Source organism: Drosophila miranda, chromosome XR, assembly GCF_003369915.1.
Source record: "Drosophila miranda strain MSH22 chromosome XR, D.miranda_PacBio2.1, whole genome shotgun sequence".
NCBI lineage: Eukaryota > Metazoa > Arthropoda > Insecta > Diptera > Drosophilidae > Drosophila > Drosophila miranda.
The window spans coordinates 44,237,574-44,247,426 of NC_046674.1; the positions used below are offsets into that span (position 1 = coordinate 44,237,574).

Here is a 9,853-nt window from a genome sequence, read left to right on the forward strand (position 1 = left end):
ATATGGTCATTATCTATGATTCTGCGTTTTTAGTTTTCTCAAATGTGCAATATTGTGGATGCAACAGATTTTCGTCTTTTGTGGGGGCGGAAGGGGGTGGGGCGAAATTCTGAGATATACGTTTTATAGTGAGATCTAACAGAAGTGCGGATACCAAATTTGGTTACTCTAGCCTTAATAGTCTCTGAGATTTGTGGATGCCCCAGATTTTCGTCCTTTGCGGGGGCGGAAGGGGGTGTGGCGAAATTTGGACACGAAACGGTCAAGGTCCGATATCACAGGAGTGTGGATAACAAATTTGGTTGCTCTGGCTCTTATAGGTTCTGAGATCCTTGAACTCATATTTTGCAATTGACAAAACCGACCATGAAACCTGTGTGTTAGAGAGAGACAGAGCGAGAAAGAATGAAATTGTTTTCTTGATTCTGGCTAAAATCATTATACGATCTGGTTCAGATTTTGCACTGTAGAAGATATGGCCATCCTCACCGATTCTGCGTTTTTGGTTTTATCGTATCTTTAAAAATGTGGATGCCACAGATTTTCGTCCTTTGTGGGGGCGGAAGTGGGCGGGGCGAAGTTTTGAAATATTTTTGTAGCAGTGACATATCACAGAAGTCTGGATCCACAACATCGTTGCTCTAGCTCTTATAGTCTTTGAGCACTAGGCGCTGAAGGGGACGGACGGACGGACGGACGGACAGACGGACAGACAGACAGGGCTCAATCGACTCGGCTATTGATGCTGATCAAGAATATATACTCATTTTGAGTATCGGGTATAAAAACGGAAGGGCTCGTTGTGAGGTGCTGTGGCGACCGCAACTCTACATTTATACCCGATACTAACTCCGGCAGACGCCGAAATTTTGAGATATACGTTGTTTAGTGACATCTAACAGGAGTGTGGATACCAAATTTGGTTGCTCTAGCCTTAATAGTCTCTGAGATTTGTGGATGCCCCAGATTTTCGTCCTTTGCGGGGGCGGAAGGGGGTGTGGCGAAATTTTGAAACTAGCTCGTCAAGGTACGATATCACAGGAGTGTGGATCAAAAATTTGGTGCTCTAGCTTTTATAGTCCCTGAGATCTAGGAACTCACTTTTAGCAATAGGCAAAGCCGACCATGAAACCTGTGTGTTAGAGAGAGACAGAGCGAAGAGAATGAAATTTTTTTCATCAGATTCTGCAGTCTAGAAGATATAATCATTTTCTACGATTCTGCGTTTTCTCGTATCTTTGAAATTGTGGATGCCACAGATTTTCGACCTTTTTGGGGGCGGAAGTGGGCGGGGCGAAGTTTTGAAATATACCTGTAACAGTGACATGTCACAGAAGTCTGGATACAAAATGTCGTTGCTCTAGCTCTTATAGTCTCTGAGCACTAGGCGCTCATAGGGACGGACAGACAGATATGGCTCTATCGACTTGGCTTTTGATGCTGATCAAGAATATATATACATTATGGGGTCGGAAACGGTTTCTGGACGTTTCACATATCCACTTTCACCACTTATCTAATATACCCCTATACTCTAAGAGTACTGGATATAAAAATTTACTGACTCAATATGGCAGAAAAAAAATTTCGACTACATTTACATTCATCTTCTATTTTTCATGGCTTTACACAATTACCCAAGATATCTGCTGTTCATTGAAATAGTGTTGCTTTCGAACAAAATCAAAAAAATAAACTCAAATTAAAACCTATTTTATATGTTCTGTATGAGCTGCTTAACCCCAGCCTGGCATGGGTCAGTAAGATCCTGCCAACGTTTCAATAGGATTTGAGCCAATAATTTGAATAATTCTTAAGCCACTTGCCAAAACTTAGTTCATGTTGACGGATTTGCAGTTGGTAGAATTCCTTTGACCTTCGGCCATCAGTAGATAATTGCCGCGCACTGTGCCAACTCCGTGCGGTCCGGTCCCAACTCGATGTCGCGAGTTTGGCGGTGCGCTCGGAAGATCCACAATCCACACGGCGTTCACCGCAGCGTAACGCTTAAGATAAGTTAGTTACGCTCCCACCGCCGTTTTAACCGGCGCGCTACCTACACGTTACACCCAAGTGATCCAGTAGCTATTTCTTAATAATCTTGAACTTGAATCCCCCGCACATATTTATGTGAATGAACTTAATGGAACGTTAAGCAACGCGCTACCTCGCATTTCGAGGGTATATTTTTTTGAACTGCCGTTTGCAACCGACTCTATACATTGGTACCTCGTGCCTCAATATTATTGTTCGTCCACAATTTTCGCTCTTGGTTAAACATTTATTGATCGTAGTATTTATATCTGCACATTCCGGCCACATTTTACAATTTCCATAATATTGTTACGTTTATACAGTTCGTATTTTATGGGTTGAGAATATGCTTTCGATGTCTTGTTGCTCCCCTCGGCAGTCCCTCTTACGGTTCCGAGCACTATGGACCAATCGGCAGCCAATTTCACACGGTCTAAGTTTTCCTTCGCTGCAAGCAGACTGACCCGCTTTGACCAGAAGCTCGACGCTCCAGATGCTAGCACTCCAACCTGCTCCCTCTCCCAAGTCCATCGAGATCAACTCCAAAGCCTGTGGGCAAAGGTGGACGCGGAGTTCTAGGCCTGTTCGGTGGCGATGGCGGAAGCGGATCCAAAGGGTGGTAGCTGATGTCCAAGGGATGTACGATGACTGCTACACGGTCTACACGTAATGCCTTGCCAAACTGAACGATCAGCTCGAGCCCCCGAGTGTCTCTCACACGCCGCAACTGGCCGTTCAAGTGCAGACTTCCGGCGGTAGCCTCCATTCTCCATGTGACACTGGGGACTACCAGCAGTGTCCCACGTTCTGAGACCTGAGGTCTCCATTCTCAATGCCGTGTCCGCTCAGTCAAAGAAGATCTGCAGTTTTTCCATCCGCTCTCTGACTAAGCCGGGCTTACAACTAAATGCCGCAACCTACGTTATTCCGGAATTGGCCCTATGTGGTGGTTCTCTTGAGAAAATTACCGTGGTGGATGATCTTGGTGTTATATTAGACGCCAAGCTAAAGTATTCTGAACACATGTCGACAATGGTAAATATGGCCATGGGCGTACTTTGGTTTATAAAGAGGTGGTCAAAAGAATTTTACGACCCCTATATAACAAAGACTCTCTATACCTCGCTAGTTCGTACAAAGTACACCAGGACCGTATAGAATCAGTACAGAAAAACTCTTTACTCTTTGCTCTGCGGGGCCTTAACTGGGATACGGGTGTGAGACTTCCATCTTACTCTAGTAGACTGCTATAAGTAAACCTCCCATCCTTAGTTAGCCGTACGAAAATGCTTGGTGTGATTTTTGTGCACAACTTGATCAGGGGTTACATAGACAGCCCTGATCTGTTGGGCCGCATAAACTTCACGATTCCTATTAGACTAACTAAAAATGTTATACCGTTGTTCCTTCCACTTTGTAGATCGAATTATTCCTTGCATGAACCGTTTAGGGTCTTATGCTCGGATTATAATTCCCTCTACCTAAGTTACTCACACAATTTGAAATTAGAAATTGTAGTGGTATTTGTATTTGTATTTTAAATGCATGCTTAGTTTCTTAATAAGTGTAGTGCTAATTTTCCTCGAATATTAGTCTTACAACTATCTTTCCTGCATGTTCGCGTTTGGTTCGGCTACGCACCGCGCGTAATGCGGCAGCGCCCCTCGGTCGGTTAGACGGGAGGAGGGCTGACGGTGCAGTAATTGCATCGCCTCATTTAAGATGCAGTCATTGCATGTCAACGTCCATAAAGAAAAAATGTCTGTCCGGTAAAAGTAAGTCTGACCAACTTAAATTTTTCATGTTTTTTACTAGACTAGAAGCTATTTTTACAAAAAATAATCATGACCATAGCGATAAGCCTTCCTTATATTTTCGGATACCTTGATTTTTAATATTAAGCAGTCGATGTTTTTTGGCTTATATCCCTTTCTGTAAATATTTGTTTTCGAATTTGCCCAAAACTTTTTAACTGGCCTTAACTGAGGCACATTTGCAGGTTTTGCAGCTTAGGCACGAACTCAGTGCTTTGTTAAGTGCTTAACAAATGAGTTGGAAGCAGATCAAGGATAGTGGTCTTCAGTCTTCTTCAGATGTGACAAAGTTGCGACAATGTTTGAAATAAACATAGAAATGTTGAAAAAACCCACAATGTTGCGAGAATGTTAGAAATAAACAGTGTAACGTTGAAAAAACGGACGCATGGTATGAGAAATGCTACGTTGTGAAAACGGTCAAGGAAAACACTTAGAAAAGAAAGGTTTATCCAACGGCTTCGAGTTGTGCGATTATATGTGGTTAGTCTACACGTCAATAAAACATACGGCTTTTCCTGTGAATACGGATATTTGGAAATTCCGCCAAGAATTTGCCGAAAAACCAACAAAGGTATTCCCATATATATGGGAGGATCTGAACCCAAAACAAGAAAAAAAAAAAAGGGGCCAAGAGGCTTCAGAGTTGTTCTGGCATAATGAGCAGAAGCTATTATCATTCGCATAATACCTATCAACAAATTTTTTAAGCGTCGGAAGACAATTGTCCTTGTAATTTTGCGCATTTACAGCCAATACTGCCAATATGTTGGTTTTTTTCATCTGGTACAGAGAAAAGTTTGATCAGGTCTTCTGGTGTCTGCATATGTAGTATAGAGAAAACTATTTTTTAACAATTTTTTTACAGTCGGTCCGGTTCAGCGCATTTTATTATAATTTATTGTACCAATACGTTGTATTAAATGTAATTCGTTACATAATTACCCATACTAATAAATCGTTATATATATATAAATGGAGTAAAAAATTTACGGGATTTCATAAATTGAGCATGACTGAGCCGATCTGTCTCAAATTTGGTTTTCAGCTGTTTAAATTATCCAGGAGAAGGTTTATACGAAAACGCTCCCGAAAAAAATGGATTTTCTATTTTATTTTTTTTAATACTAGCCGTAGTAGCCGTATTAGCGGAGAATCAATTGCCATAGTCGGAGATCAGGTCAAAACTCTTTATATTCTCCATCAAGAAACAATCAACTGAGTTGTCCTCATTTCTTATCCGTGCAACCACAATGAGCGCCACAGCAAAACGAGGCAGGGCCGGCTAGTTAAACAACAAAAATCGAAGTATAGAGGCAATATAAAGAAAATTCCGTTTTGTATAAGGAGACTTAAAAAAAAAATGTAATAATGTTAATTATTATGTATTCTTCTTTTTTATGTGTAATTTAATTTACAAAGACTTGGAGGAAACTAATATATATTTAAATACTAATATTTAGTATACTAGCTCAAAAAATACTTTTCTCAAAATTGTATGTCTTGTAACTCATTTTTAGCCTGCCCTAGAATCTTAAATGTTTGCGTCCGATAGGGTAGGGTAGCCTTAAAGCAATTTTGATCAGCGTTGGTGTCAGCAGTAGTAAATGTTAGGGAGGGTATTGGCATTTGCCTCATGCGTTGCGGGCGCTGCTGATGATATTGCTGGTTTGGATGAGTCTGATTACGTCTCTGGCAGTACATTTTTGCAGAGTTAGGAGGTTGAATGTCAACAAAAAACGGCTGCAGGTTGCGACTGTGCTCTTCAAAAATGTTCTCCATATGCAACATACACTCTTGCAGTTGAACCTATTCATATAAAAATAAAATTTAGTCAATGCCTTGGACTTCAATCTTTCTTATACAAACTTGTTCGATGCTGGTTAAGTCCGTAAGTAGACCTAATAAAAAGGGAAGATTATGGCCTGTGCGAAGATGCCATTTTAGCCCACTCATTGAAGCGGCTATACTCGATGCTGCTACTGTGCTAGCTGGGTACTTTGCAAATTGATGTTCTGCGGAATAACAGTTCTATAACTTATATAAGTGTTATATATAATAAGAAGAATAATAAAATATTAAAATACCGAATATTCGGTAAAATGCACATCCCCACAACAAAACATGTCTGTCCAGAGAAGGGTTGGTAATTTCGGCTTCAGAATTCCAAAGGGGGCTCTAAAACACATGATGGGTATATTTTGGTATATTGTAAGGAATGGGCAGATCAAGCAGGCCAAGAATTGGGTTCTCATGCCGTATTGACTAGGAATAGTTTTTCTTAGCTCAAACTTGGTTCGCCATGGAGCTTAAATTTTGTCTGAAATATTGTGATCCCATAATTGTAAAAGTAACTCTCTGTCTACATTCCTCGATTCGGAAATTTAAAAAAAAAAACGGAAGGGCTCGTTGTGAGGTGCTGTGGCGACCGCAACTCTACATTTATACCCGATACTAACTCCGGCAGACGCCGAAATTTTGAGATATACGTTGTTTAGTGACATCTAACAGGAGTGTGGATACCAAATTTGGTTGCTCTAGCCTTAATAGTCTCTGAGATTTGTGGATGCCCCAGATTTTCGTCCTTTGCGGGGGCGGAAGGGGGTGTGGCGAAATTTTGAAACTAGCTCGTCAAGGTCCGATATCACAGGAGTGTGGATCAAAAATTTGGTTGCTCTAGCTTTTATAGTCCCTGAGATCTAGGAACTCACTTTTAGCAATAGGCAAAGCCGACCATGAAACCTGTGTGTTAGAGAGAGACAGAGCGAAGAGAATAAAATTTTTTTCATCAGATTCTGCAGTCTAGAAGATATAATCATTTTTGAAATTGTGGATGCCACAGATTTTCGACCTTTTTGGGGGCGGAAGTGGGCGGGGCGAAGTTTTGAAATATACCTGTAACAGTGACATGTCACAGAAGTCTGGATACAAAATGTCGTTGCTCTAGCTCTTATAGTCTCTGAGCACTAGGCGCTCATAGGGACGGACAGACAGATATGGCTCTATCGACTTGGCTTTTGATGCTGATCAAGAATATATATACGTTATGGGGTCGGAAACGGTTTCTGGACGTTTCACATATCCACTTTCACCACTTATCTAATATAATATAAGAGTACTGGATATAAAAATTGACTGACTCAATATGGCAGAAAAAAAATTAGAAGAAAAAAAATTTCGTCTCAAAATACATACTCCTTTTGAGACATTTCAGGTATTCAAAATTAAACAAGTTATACCTTTTTACAAAGTTAAAATTTAAGAAGAAATTATAAACCTGATGAAATTTTGTTACATTTACATTCATCTTCTATTTTTCATGGCTTTACACAATTTCCCAAGATATCTGCTGTTCATTGAAATAGTGTTGCTTTCGAACAAAATCAAAAAAAGAAACTTAAAATAAAACCTATGTTATATGTTCTGTATGAGCTGCTTTACCCCAGCCTGGCATGGGTCAGTAAGGTCCTGCCAACGTTTCAATAGGATTTGAGCCAATAATTTGAATAATTCTTAAACCACTTGCCAAAACTTAGTTCATGTTGACGGATTTGCAGTTGGTAGAATTCCTTTGACCTTCGGCCATAAGATTTCGATGAGTTTAAGATCAGTGACTGAGCTAAAAATGGCAGAACGTCGATATTTTCGGAATATTTTTTGTTCAGGGCATCAGTAGATAATTGCCGCGCACTGTGCCAACTCCGTGCGGTCCGGTCCCAACTCGATGTCGCGAGTTTGGCGGTGCGGTCGGAAGATCCACAATCCACAAGGCGTTCACCGCAGCGTAACGCTTAAGATAAGTTAGTTACGCTCCCACCGCCGTTTTAACCGGCGCGCTACCTACACGTTACACCCAAGTGATCCATTACCTATTTCTTAATAATCTTGAACTTGAATCCCCCGCACATATTTATGTACATATGTTTATGGCTACGTATACATTTTCAATTAGCATATACTTGAACATATGCATACATATATATATTCACTCATGCCTTCATAGTTATTGATACACATACATATATCACTATAAAATGGTTATATACCGTTTTACCCGTTGTTTGAATCTCGTCAAAAGGGTGGTTCGTTAACCGAAGCCTCGGTAAATAGCACTTACAGCCATACATACATACATGCAGTGCATTCTTTTCGTTTTTTCGCTTCTCCACTGGTTGCTTGCTTTGTATTTGTTGGGATAGTTTTCGATGCCGCACTTGAACTTAATGGAACGTTAAGCAACGCGCTACCTCGCATTTCGAGGGTATATTTTTTTGAACTGCCGTTTGCAACCGACTCTATACATTGGTACCTCGTGCCTCAATATTATTGTTCGTCCACAATTTTCGCTCTTGGTTAAACATTTATTGATCGTAGTATTTATATCTGCACATTCCGGCCACATTTTACAATTTCCATAATATTGTTACGTTTATACAGTTCGTATTTTATGGGTTGAGAATATGCTTTCGATGTCTTGTTGCTCCCCTCGGCAGTCCCTCTTACGGTTCCGAGCACTATGGACCAATCGGCAGCCATTTTCACACGGTCTAAGTTTGCCTTCGCTGCAAGCAGACTGACCCGCTTCGACCAGAAGCTCGACGCTCCAGATGCTAGCACTCCAACCTGCTCCCAAGTCCATCGAGATCAACTCCAAAGCCTGTGGGCAAAGGTGGACGCGGAGTTCTAGGCCTGTTCGGTGGCGATGGCGGAAGCGGATCCAAAGGGTGGTAGCTGATGTCCAAGGGATGTACGATGACTGCTACACGGTCTACACGTAATGCCTTGCCAAACTGAACGATCAGCTCGAGCCCCCGAGTGTCTCTCACACGCCGCAACTGGCCGTTCAAGTGCAGACTTCCGGCGGTAGCCTCCATTCTCCATGTGACACTGGGGACTACCAGCAGTGTCCCACGTTCTGAGACCTGAGGTCTCCATTCTCAATGCCGTGTCCGCTCAGTCAAAGAAGATCTGCAGTTTTTCCATCCGCTCTCTGACTAAGCCGGGCTTACAACTAAATGCCGCAACCTACGTTATTCCGGAATTGGCCCTATGTGGTGGTTCTCTTGAGAAAATTACCGTGGTGGATGATCTTGGTGTTATATTAGACGCCAAGCTAAAGTATTCTGAACACATGTCGACAATGGTAAATATGGCCATGGCCGTACTTTGGTTTATAAAGAGGTGGTCAAAAGAATTTGACGACCCCTATATAACAAAGACTCTCTATACCTCGCTAGTTCGTACAAAGTACACCAGGACCGTATAGAATCAGTACAGAAAAACTCTTTACTCTTTGCTCTGCGGGGCCTTAACTGGGAAACGGGTGTGAGACTTCCATCTTACTCTAGTAGACTGCTATAAGTAAACCTCCCATCCTTAGTTAGCCGTACGAAAATGCTTGGTGTGATTTTTGTGCACAACTTGATCAGGGGTTACATAGACAGCCCTGATCTGTTGGGCCGCATAAACTTCACGATTCCTATTAGACTAACTAAAAATGTTATACCGTTGTTCCTTCCACTTTGTAGATCGAATTATTCCTTGCATGAACCGTTTAGGGTCTTATGCTCGGATTATAATTCCCTCTACCTAAGTTACTCACACAATTTGAAATTAGAAATTGTAGTGGTATTTGTATTTGTATTTTAAATGCATGCTTAGTTGCTTAATAAGTGTAGTGCTAATTTTCCTCGAATATTAGTCTTACAACTATCTTTCCTGCATGTTCGCGTTTGGTTCGGCTACGCACCGCGCGTAATGCGGCGGAGGAGGGCTGACGGTGCAGTAATTGCATCGCCTCTTTTAAGATGCAGTCATTGCATGTCAACGTCCATAAAGAAAAAATGTCTGTCCGGTAAAAGTAAGTCTGACCAACTTAAATTTTTCATGTTTTTTACTAGACTAGAAGCTATTTTTACAAAAAATAATCATGACCATAGCGATAAGCCTTCCTTATATTTTCGGGTACCTTGATTTTTAATATTAAGCAGTCGATGTTTTTTGGC

The 9,853-nt window shown here is 41.2% G+C and overlaps 2 long non-coding RNA genes across 2 annotated transcripts; both read right to left on the minus strand.

Moving 5' to 3' along the window:
- Window positions 1-1,592: 1,592 nt before the first annotated feature.
- LOC117186240 lies at window positions 1,593-8,469 on the minus strand. Its single transcript, XR_004471365.1, has 2 exons — window positions 7,425-8,469; window positions 1,593-1,876 (listed from the first exon to the last, which is right to left on the minus strand). It is a non-coding gene; the product is annotated as an uncharacterized LOC117186240 (long non-coding RNA).
- LOC117186237 lies at window positions 5,218-5,950 on the minus strand. The gene is made up of 3 exons (XR_004471362.1): window positions 5,936-5,950; window positions 5,718-5,863; window positions 5,218-5,657 (listed from the first exon to the last, which is right to left on the minus strand). It is a non-coding gene; the product is annotated as an uncharacterized LOC117186237 (long non-coding RNA).
- Window positions 8,470-9,853: the final 1,384 nt, after the last annotated feature.